Here is a 10450-nt window from a genome sequence, read left to right as displayed (position 1 = left end):
TCATCGTCAACTTGATTGTTTTTCGCAAATAATCATGGACTTTGAATTTTATGGCTGCAACATGTTCCCAAAAAAGCTGGGACAGGTGGCAAAAAAGACGGAGAAAGTTGAGGAATGCTCATCAAACACGTGTTTGGAACATCCCACAGGTGAACAGGCTCATTGGGAACAGGTGGGTGCCATGATTGCTTCCCTGAATTGCTCAGTCATTCACAAGCTAAGATGGGGCGAGGTTCACCTCTTGGTGAACAAGTGCGTGACAAAATAGTCCAACAGTTTAAGGACAATCTTCCTCAATGTACAATTGTAAGGAATTTAGGGATTTCATCATCAACGGTCCATAATATCATCAAAAGGGTCAGAGAATCTGGAGAAATCACTGCATGCAAGCGGCGAGGCCGAAAACCGACATCGAATGCCCGTGACCTTCGATCCTTCGGTTTTAATTGTTTCTTGCTTTGCTAACAATGCTACAAATACACTTAAATGCTTCTGTCTCTCTTTGTAATACCGTGCATAATTTACATTGCGTTTTTGTGCATTATTTTCTGACGTGATAGTGTTGCTATTAAGGTGTGGATTTGGACACTTAAACCCGCACTGAAGGCCAAAATGCACTGCAAACCTCTGATTAGGCACATATTTTATGTAAAACACATTAGCTTTCATGTAGAATTATGCAGTCTCTCTCTCTCTGTATATAAAACATATATATGTATATATAATCTTGCATATTTTAAAATGTTATTTAGTGCTATTTACACATGTAGCTTCTTTGCCTGATGGAGCCTTGCATTTTTGTTGTTGCCTAATTTAGTTTCGTGCAAAGGAGTAAACGCGACCTTCTTGGGTTGCCCACGTGACTGTTTGACGATACATATTTACCCAAAATGCTGAAATCGGCGTGCCCAAAGTAGTGAAATGTCACTGAGAGCATATGGTTGGAATTTTACCAACATATTGAGGGATGACTATGTCTGTGTCTTTGTTGTTGTTTTTTAAATTTTGATTCTATACATAGATATATATATTTTAAGGTGCTTTCGAGCTTTATTTCAAAAGAACAAACCCTGAAAACGTATTTCCAGAATTTTTGGGTTTAAAAACCCCCAAAACATTTCCAATGCCATGATAATGGGCGTCAGTTGTCCGCAGATCTTTGCTATTCGCGGTCGGGCCCGGTCCCAGAGTGCCTTTCCATTGTATTGTATTGAATTCCCTATCCAGCCTTATTTAAGAGGATTGTTTCATGTTGTCAGCTCCAATAATTAATAATTAATGCCAGTCTAAAAACCACCAGTTTCTAGCATTCTACAGTTCTCTGCCTAATGATGATGATTTTGTTGTTACGCTGTTTTGTTTCGCTCATGCAGGACTTGTCAGTTCAGTCCCGATTGAAACATAGCTTGCAGCTAACCTATGTCCAGGTTTGGTTTTGTTTTCCTTCTAGGCAGGAGCGTCATGTAGGTCAATAAGAGGCAAACATTTTATGTATAGAATTTGGACTTTTGTGCTTTTGTACCACTGCACCATCAGTGACTGGAGTAGCATCAGTACTTCTATATTTACAAAAGGATTTTTTTTTTTTTTTTTTTTCTTGTCAAGTATTCACCACCTGGATTCATTCACAGTCCAGCAGTTTCCTCGTATTGCTACTTTTTAAATATATTTTTGAAAAATCAAATCTTTATATTTTATATATAATAATATTTTGCTCTTCGACTTGTCCTTCCTCCTGCACTGTCCCTGGATTTGAGTGTAAACGAACGCACACACACACACACACACACGTGCAGCCTTGTGTCATCGACGGGAGAGTGTGACCACATGCAACTGGAGGAGAATAATCCTTTGAGTGCTTTGCTTTCTTCGATTTTGGTGCCTCGACGAGTTGGGAGGGGGTCTTTGATGTTTCCGCGAATACCGTTCGAGCGAGACTGGAGCATGAAAGATGACTTCGTCCCTTGCCCTGCCTAATGAGAATCTTTGCTCATTTCCTTCTTTTTGGTGAAACTTGAAGCACTTATACTAAATCCACATCCTGCTGTTCCGGCGTCAGATCAGACGACATCATAAAAACGGTCAAATATTTGTTGAGGCATTCTTCAAGTATTTTGGTGAGCACTTGAAATCAAATCGGCTATGCTTTTGCTCACCTATTGTCATGCGTCTGCGATTAGGCCCCGGGGCGCGCAACTGAAGTAGCCATTTGAAAAATCTGCCGCAGACGTGCCGCATTTGATCATCTTTTGGTAGTAGATGTATGTATATGAATAAAAACCTCCTCCAGGGAAGCTACCCCTTAATGTTTCATGGACTTAATTCCGTTGTGCCTGCGTGTCATTTGCTGCTGTCTGATGTGACACAGAGAAATAAAATGAGGTGTGTGTGAGTGAAATATAACTGGATCCACTCACACGTTCCAGCTCATGTTTACTGCATTTGTGCACACACAGGCATGCAATATTGAGACCACATTTACTGGGTGGAAGTCACGTTCTCACGCGAGGCCCACGTGAGTGACGCACACATGCAGATGAGATGTGGCATGTTGACGAAATACTGAATAGGATGCGCACCGTTCGCCCCCCAGTGGTCAGTGATCATGCGTGATGTACGCTGTCACACAAGCGTGGAGCCTAACCTTTCCTCTGCCAATTCGTGACTCACCACCCTAATGCCAACGGAAACCCGCCACACTCTGCGCCTGACCCCACTCCGACCTTCGCCATTCATTTTAAATTGCAAGCAAAAACTAGTTTCTGATATTCAGTGTTGGGAAGAGGACTTTGGAAATTTAGTTTGTTACAAGAATACATTTGGATGAATTTTCTTAATTTTGAATGAATGCATCTACATGACCCTTGGATGGTTCCTCTAAAAAACTGGATTAAAACCCATAGCTCTTTATATAGGAATTAACAAAATATTTATTATTTACACAAATAATACATTGACAACAAAACATTATGAAATATAATATATGTGTACAGCATGTGGAAAATGACCATACCATACCATGTTGACCTAATGACAAATGTGACAATACTGCTTCATATGACAACCTAGATACGTGAATGTGTGTTGAAAAGTCATGTTCTTTGTGTTCAAAAGTCTAACTATGAATCTAACCTTTTCAAAATCTCAGATAAGCAAATAGATTGCACCACAAGGTGGCGCGTCCACGTCCATCCATCCATCCATCCATCCATTTTCTGTACCACTTATCCTCACGCGGGTCGCGGGCGTGCCGGAGCCGATCCCAGCTCTCTTCGGGGTGGGAGGTGGGGTACGCCCTAAACTGGTTGCCAGCCAATCGCAGGGCACATAGAAACAAACAACCGTTCGCACTCACATTCACACCTACGGGCAATTTAGAGTCCTCAATCAACCTACCACGCATGTTTTTGGGATGTGGGAGGAAAGCGGAGTGTCTGGAGAAAAGCCACCCAGGCACGAGGGAGAACATGCCAACTCCACACAGGCGGGGCCGGGATTTGAATCCCGGTCCTCAGAACTGTGAGGCAGATGTGCTAACCGGTCGTCCACCGTGCCGGCCGCTTCATATTTGGAAATATGTCATGTTTGAGACTACAGCAGAATGGCACATGACCCGAGAGAGCCAATCACAAGCAACCACTTTAGGTGGAGGAAGTGATATTATAAATAAGTACATTATGTCTGCGGCTATTTTTCAAATGTAACTAAAATTGTAATTACGGACATTTCCCAAGGCGACTGTATCTTAATAATCCATTTTCTCCCAGTAGTGTAATGGATTACAATTTTGTAATGAAATTACATAATCTCTTTACATGTAATTAGTTCCCCCCTCCCAACACGGGTATCATATAATTCTTTGTGTACAGGGTCAAGTTTTGAATTTAATGTGGGGTAACGTAAGTTTCCAATTATACTAAAAGCTGCTCATCCCTTCTCAGTGTCGGATCGTATTTAAATTGGCGATCAATAAACTGCACGGAAGCCAATAATCTTGATTGAACGTTGATTTGCTTTTATATTCCATTATGCATGTATTGCACTCAGACTTTGATGATCATTATCTCTGCTTCTTTGCCTCTTTTAAACAATTTGTTTTACGTACTCAATCCATATTGACGTTTCTGTCTCTTCCCGTCCAGATCTCTGCCGCGTGACTCTAATGCAATTTTGTATTTTGGGATGTCCCGTTGCAGCTGTTTCACGTCCGATCCGATACCGATATGGCAGAACCGATTTTGGCCCGTCCCATCCGTTATCACCAACCAGCTAATTTTCGTGAGCTCGTCAACGGTGTCTTTCATTCATTGTGTGTTAGCGTTGAGCTAGCGATTTTTCTGAACAAAAACGCGAATTTTGTGATGTATTTGAACATTCCTCGGTGTAATTCTTTTGTGTGTTTATTTTTTTTGAGTGACTTTCAACTGGAGCATCAATAAATGACTTTAAGCATGCAACATTCACTCTTCCTCCTTGCTACTATTTTAGCGTCTTAGCAAGCTGTTGCGATCACGTGGGCTCTGCAAAACAATTCTCTGCTAAATGATTGCTGCACCAACAAGTGTCACATTTGAAATTGTTGTTGTTGTTGCAGCAGTTTGAAGACCCCTGCGCAAAGCCTTCGGACAAGTGACCGCCCCGTAATCGTCTGCGCCGTTTCACAAAATGGGGGACCTGCAGATGAAGATGACGACGGTGTTGTGTGTTGTCCTCGTTTTCCCCGTGGCTCCGTCAGCTGGCGCTCACGACCTCTGTCACCTCGCCCGGGGCGACGCTTACCAGGTGAGAAATGCACGCGACGGGACGGGTGGGCCACTGTGCGTTTGTTCCCCTGAGCAAGGTTGTTTTCACTCATGCTCTGCATTCAGGGCAGCTATTTTCTCTCATCTGTCTGGGAATGAGGTCATCCAGCATGCAGTGGGGAGTTGACCTCATGCGATTTTATTTTGATTGTTCGCTTCAACTCACAATACTCCCACACTCCCTTACCTCTTGGACCTCCTGCAGTTCTCGCTGAACTGCAGCAGTTTTGTAAAGAGGACCGATCGAAAATTCATCCTGACGGTTGTGCACGTCTGATCTGCAACTACAGGAAACGTTATTGCTGCCAACCAGTCATTAAATCCAAGGGTTCACTTTGACTTTGACACCACTGGCTTAATCTGTGTGACGCCAGTCCATCATGTAAGGCGTCACTCGTCCACATTTTAGCCAGCATCAAATGATTCTTTCTGCGTGTGTGCGTTTTGCTTTTTCCTTTTTGCTGTTCTGGACACGTCGCCTGAGGTGTGAAAGTCGCGATAATGGTGTGTCGGCACGTGCCACTTCTGGCGCTCGTTGCTTGTTGCCTGCCCGCCTACACGTACCTGCGGTCACCAAAATCAAATGACGATATGAGCAAGAGAAGGCAAGCTGACAGGTTGCGATGAGCTGTTTTGTTTCCACACAATGCATGAAGCACAAGCTATTCAAGGATTTGCGATAGTTCTTAATCACAGCCACGCTGTTGACGTTTCTCGGTCCGCGACTATTTTATACCCTTTGATAGATTTGCATGTCTACATGGATACGACTCCTCATTGAATTGCCGAACTACACTCCGAGCCTCTGTTTGTGATGTGAAGGCCTGGAGTTGCGCAGTTGGTTACAACGGTGTTTACTCGCGTCATCCCTAATCCTGTGACTGCAGCTGTACACACAATGCATAATCCCATCATGACACGATTGTGCCTGGAAATAAAATCACACACGTCGGCTACAAAGAAAAGAATCATTTGCCGCATTCACAGGGGAAGGGTGAATGGTATTAAATGTTAACCTGCCAACAAGTACACTCAACACGGCTATTGCTCTTAAAACGAGATTAAGAGAACATGTTTTGTTTTCCATGAAAAGAAGGTGTCATATTTGAAGAAGAAGAAGAAGAATCACCTTTATTGTCATGAACATGCATGCATGCATGCATGCATGCAGACAAAATTTGTTCTCTGCATTTTACCCATCACAGTGAACACACACACACGTGTTAGCGGAACACACGAAGCGCCCCGTTAGACGACGCACGACTATTGATGCCTGCTATTCAAATTTTCGGACAAAAATGGCGGCGATGATCAACGTGTGGTCAATCTAAAGCTCTAAATTGGTTTTAGCTTATGCACAAAATAGTTTGACAAAACCATATATTTTCAAGGTACTGTAGTGGCTATATTGAATGTACAAATATTATTTGACCTCTTATTGAAACATTCTGCTGTATAGTTCATGTCATCGATGCTTCATGTAAGGATGCTATCGTGCCTCTCTCTTGCTTTGTACAAACGTGACCACCTGACTCTGTTGAAGAATAATGATGGATTTACAAAGAATGTCTGCAGAAAAAAATCCCACCCAAATAGACTCAAAATTTTGGTCCATCTACATTGAGGTCGAAAACCCGCGTGAGCCTGCTAACGTTAGCAACAGAAAACAAGCACATTTTCTCATTGAAGTAGAAAGTTTTCTGCACATAATTTGTTGCCTGTATTGAAAGTCTGGATGTTTTTGTTTTTTTAGACAATAATGAGTGAAAATAGTGAGTTTGGATGCATTTGAGTAGGCTTGTTTTGTTAAGCTCCAACGTTGCAATGCTTAATTGCAGATGGATGCAGCGCATGAGGTAAGCGACGTTCCAAAGGCAATTACTTATTTACCAGTTGATCGAAAATGTATTGATATTATTGGAAATGACTGCCGGTTTCATTTTCTTGAGCAAAAAATACATAACGAGGACTTGTTAGTGAAATATAGGCCATATGGACACTATAGGTTCTATATACCATTACACGCTCACAATTAAAGATTTTGGTGGTTTCACCATTATAGCCGGCCTCCTGCGGGCAACCATAATGTTACAAAGCGGCCCGGACAGAAAACAAGTGTGACATCCCTGTTTAAAAAGATGAGTGTCATTTGTTAGTTTAAAATAAACTCTGGTGCGATCTGTGACCTAATGATAAAAAAAAAAAAAAAAATGCTAGTATGGATGCTAAGGGAACTGCACCAAATATGAACATCGTGTATCTTTTGATCCAGTATTTGTGGAGTTTGAAATGTGCCTCTCAAACAAAACGATTCTAGCCCTCCGAAAAGAATGAAATTATTTGTCCTGCCTGTACGGCTGAATTGCCGAGGCCACTTCAACCCTCATTACATGAATCTTCCGTACGAGAGAATATCCTCTTTATTTGTCCATGTCCTTGTTTTCTGTTTTCGCCTGAAGTGCACTGTACAATGACTACCTTAGCTGAGCTGACAGGGTCATGCGCCATCCTGACAGGGTTTTAAATAGCTTGTATGCAGGTTTGGAGGTTATGTGCGATTACCAACTGAGGTTGAATAATTACCATGCAGTTCGCAGTGCTATAACGGGATTAAACCCCCGCGGCAAAATCGTGGCGCAAGACTTGATGGGTTAACATCAGCTGAGCTTCTTTCCGAGATATAAAGTTGGACTTGCTGTTTGATCGGCGAAGTCTTCGCGAAAGCTTTAAGGAAATTTCTAGTCATCCTGCTACAGAAACAAACCTTAGCAAAAATAATTGATACTATTAGTGTCTGACTAGCAAGATCTTAATAAATGACAAACTGCAAAGATGAAAAAAGACCTTTGTGCAATCTTTGCTTCGCTCTTGAGGCAGTTCGTTTCCTACGATGATCTGATAAAATGTAATTTCTCATCTTTGAGATTCAGATGGCCGGTATCCTTTCCTGCAGCGTCCCTGTAGGCTTTTTAGCCTGAAGACCTCAAAATGTCAGTCAGACTTTTTTTTTAACCATTTGTTTATTCTCTGTTTGGGATTTATTTTTGTAGACAACAGAGTCCAAAAAATGAAAAAGTGTTTGCCAATTTGGGCGTTTCGGCGCAATGAGGGTGTGTCCTTGGACATGTGCCGGCGTATGTGCTAATTTGGTGTCAGAATGTCGGTCTAAACTTAAGCCTGCTGAGACCACGTCCGAGTCCGGCGCAGTAGGTAGACGGCTTGTCTAAAGCAATTTTGGTTACTTTGATCGGGGCACAGTCAGGCAGATTATGAGGTCTGCGGACGGGTTTGGTGGATGTCAGACGTATTCAGTTCAGAAATCAGTTCATTGAATGCATTCTTATTATTATCATCATTATTATATTCTTTAAATAATCCCACTGGCCGGCATGCAGCTACTGTATGTGGGAGTATACGCGAATGATTGTGGGGTATAGATGCGTGACGTCTGTGGACATATTTAAGTTGCTAGTGGTTATCAGCAACCTGTTGTATATTTAATAAGGGCACCCGCTCATATTGTCTGTTGCCACATCGCCCAGGAGCAGTGACATGCTCCAGTCACCCGCGAATCGCTGCGATGACGCACGGTCCTCTTCCGCACAGAGACGTCTCCATGCAAGACTGTCATTGCGCAACATTTAAAGGGAATGAGAGGAGCCACTTTGATTTGCGGCGAGTCGAGTTGGCTGTGTTCACTCCACCAGCGGCGCAGACCGCCCCTATTTTAAATACGCCGGCTGGCATGTGTCTGCGAAATTACGGGAAAGCGGTCTTTACGCCGGTCATGACGATAGAGCCGTTTGTTTCCAATAATAGTTTAGTCTTATTGCGTTAGTTGACATTTGTTTTGGTTTTTTCTACTGTACATGCTCAAGTTTCCCAATGTTTAGATTGTGACATTTGCTAATGCAGTTGTTTTATGGGCAACGCTTATCACACTTATCCCAATGCTTCATAAAACTATATTGTGACTTCATGAAATTGATTTAGTGGAAGAATATTCAGTAATGAAGGGGTTTATGATTTGAAAAAAAAAAAAAAGTGAGCAGAAGGCGTCAGTAAATTTTAGTTCTGCTCTAACGAAGACAGAACATGCAATGAATCCAGGTTGTGTGACTTTGCACTTTCTGTTGGCGAGCGCATATGATTCCCTTTTACTAGAGTTTGTGGGGCCTTTAATTAGCCCAGTGGTCCAAACGGGGTTACTGAAGCGATGGAAGGGAAAAAATCAAATGAGTAGGAGCAGGCGAGAGACAATCTGTGTGTTGTTGTTGGTCACACGGGCAGTTAGCACTTTGAAAGAGCGACACGTTACGTAACACAGCCCTTGACGACGTAATAGATCGCTAATGAAGCTTTGTCCATCATTCACATGTGCGCATGCTAATCATGTTCTTCTGAAGGCGGGGATAGCTTGCATCCTCTCAGTACGTACATCGTTAATCGTCTTGTGTGCGGTGTTGTCAAACATTCACCGATCCAACATTTACGTACGTTTGCAGATGTTATGCTGTCATCGGGAAGAGCAAAGATGCAATGATAACCTCTCTTTTAATGTAACAGGGCATGTGCCTCCATTTTTAGAGGAATACAAACTGAGAAGAATGTACATGTGACATGAGTATATGAGCAAGATGTACATCCTACTTGGAAAAAAAAAAAAAATATTGTTTATCTTTATTATCTTGATATCACCTTGACAACTACACTGCTGCCTACCATCCAAACGCAGAATCCTCCAGTGAAACCCAACTGTGGAGAATCTTTTTTCTCTTTGACTAACGGCTGTGTATACACTGTCAGAAAGCTGACATCCCGCATTGTGCAGCTCCACACGACACCTGTCAACATTTGGGAATGGCTGTTCTCTGTTTTCCAACTCCCCTGCTCCACCAGGGCAACTTTGTTTTTTTTCAACAAAAAATGAAATGATCCCTTTCATTCATTCATTCCTTTTTTTGGGGGGGGGGTTCAGCACTGTTGTGCTCTTTTCCTCTTGGTCCACGTTTCTCTTAGACTATTCGTGTACTTTGGTTCTCTTGCCTACTGTATCTCTCCAGCTCTATCTCTCTGTCCCTCCGTCTCTGGGGAATTATTCGCATTCAAACATCAAATTTTCCGCTCCTCACCGTTGTGTTTCCTCATCTCGACCATGTAACACTTCCAGTCAGAGGGGACAACCCTCCAATGTTCAATGAGCGCTTGTCCCAGTGGAGGAGAGGAGAGCAAAAGCAGGAGAGGGGAAAGCGATGTCACCCACAGAAGAGGCAGCGAGGTGAATGCACTTTGACTAAATCTCCCCTTTAGCTACTTATTAGTATTCATAAAGTCAAAACCCTGCTCGACTACAGCTCTGAAACGGTATATAAATCTGTGGCTTGCATTGAGCTTTTTTCTTCTCGGGGGATGGGGTGCTGAGTCCTTTTTGTAGTCAGTGTTGGGAAAATGACTGGAAATGTAGTTAGTTACAATTACAAGGTATTTGTACTTCCACTGTATTGTAAATGTAGTGTAACTATTTCAATGACTTTCTCAAAGGAATATAACTAATTTCATTAGCTTGCATGATGTTTACTTTTCTTAATTTTGAATGAATGCATCAAAAGCACCCTTGGATGTTTCCTCTAAAAAATTAAAACCATAGA

This window comes from Phyllopteryx taeniolatus, chromosome 14 (genome assembly GCF_024500385.1).
Source record: "Phyllopteryx taeniolatus isolate TA_2022b chromosome 14, UOR_Ptae_1.2, whole genome shotgun sequence".
NCBI lineage: Eukaryota > Metazoa > Chordata > Actinopteri > Syngnathiformes > Syngnathidae > Phyllopteryx > Phyllopteryx taeniolatus.
The sequence above is the reverse complement of the archived record's forward strand: the minus strand, read 5'-3'. Positions refer to the sequence as shown.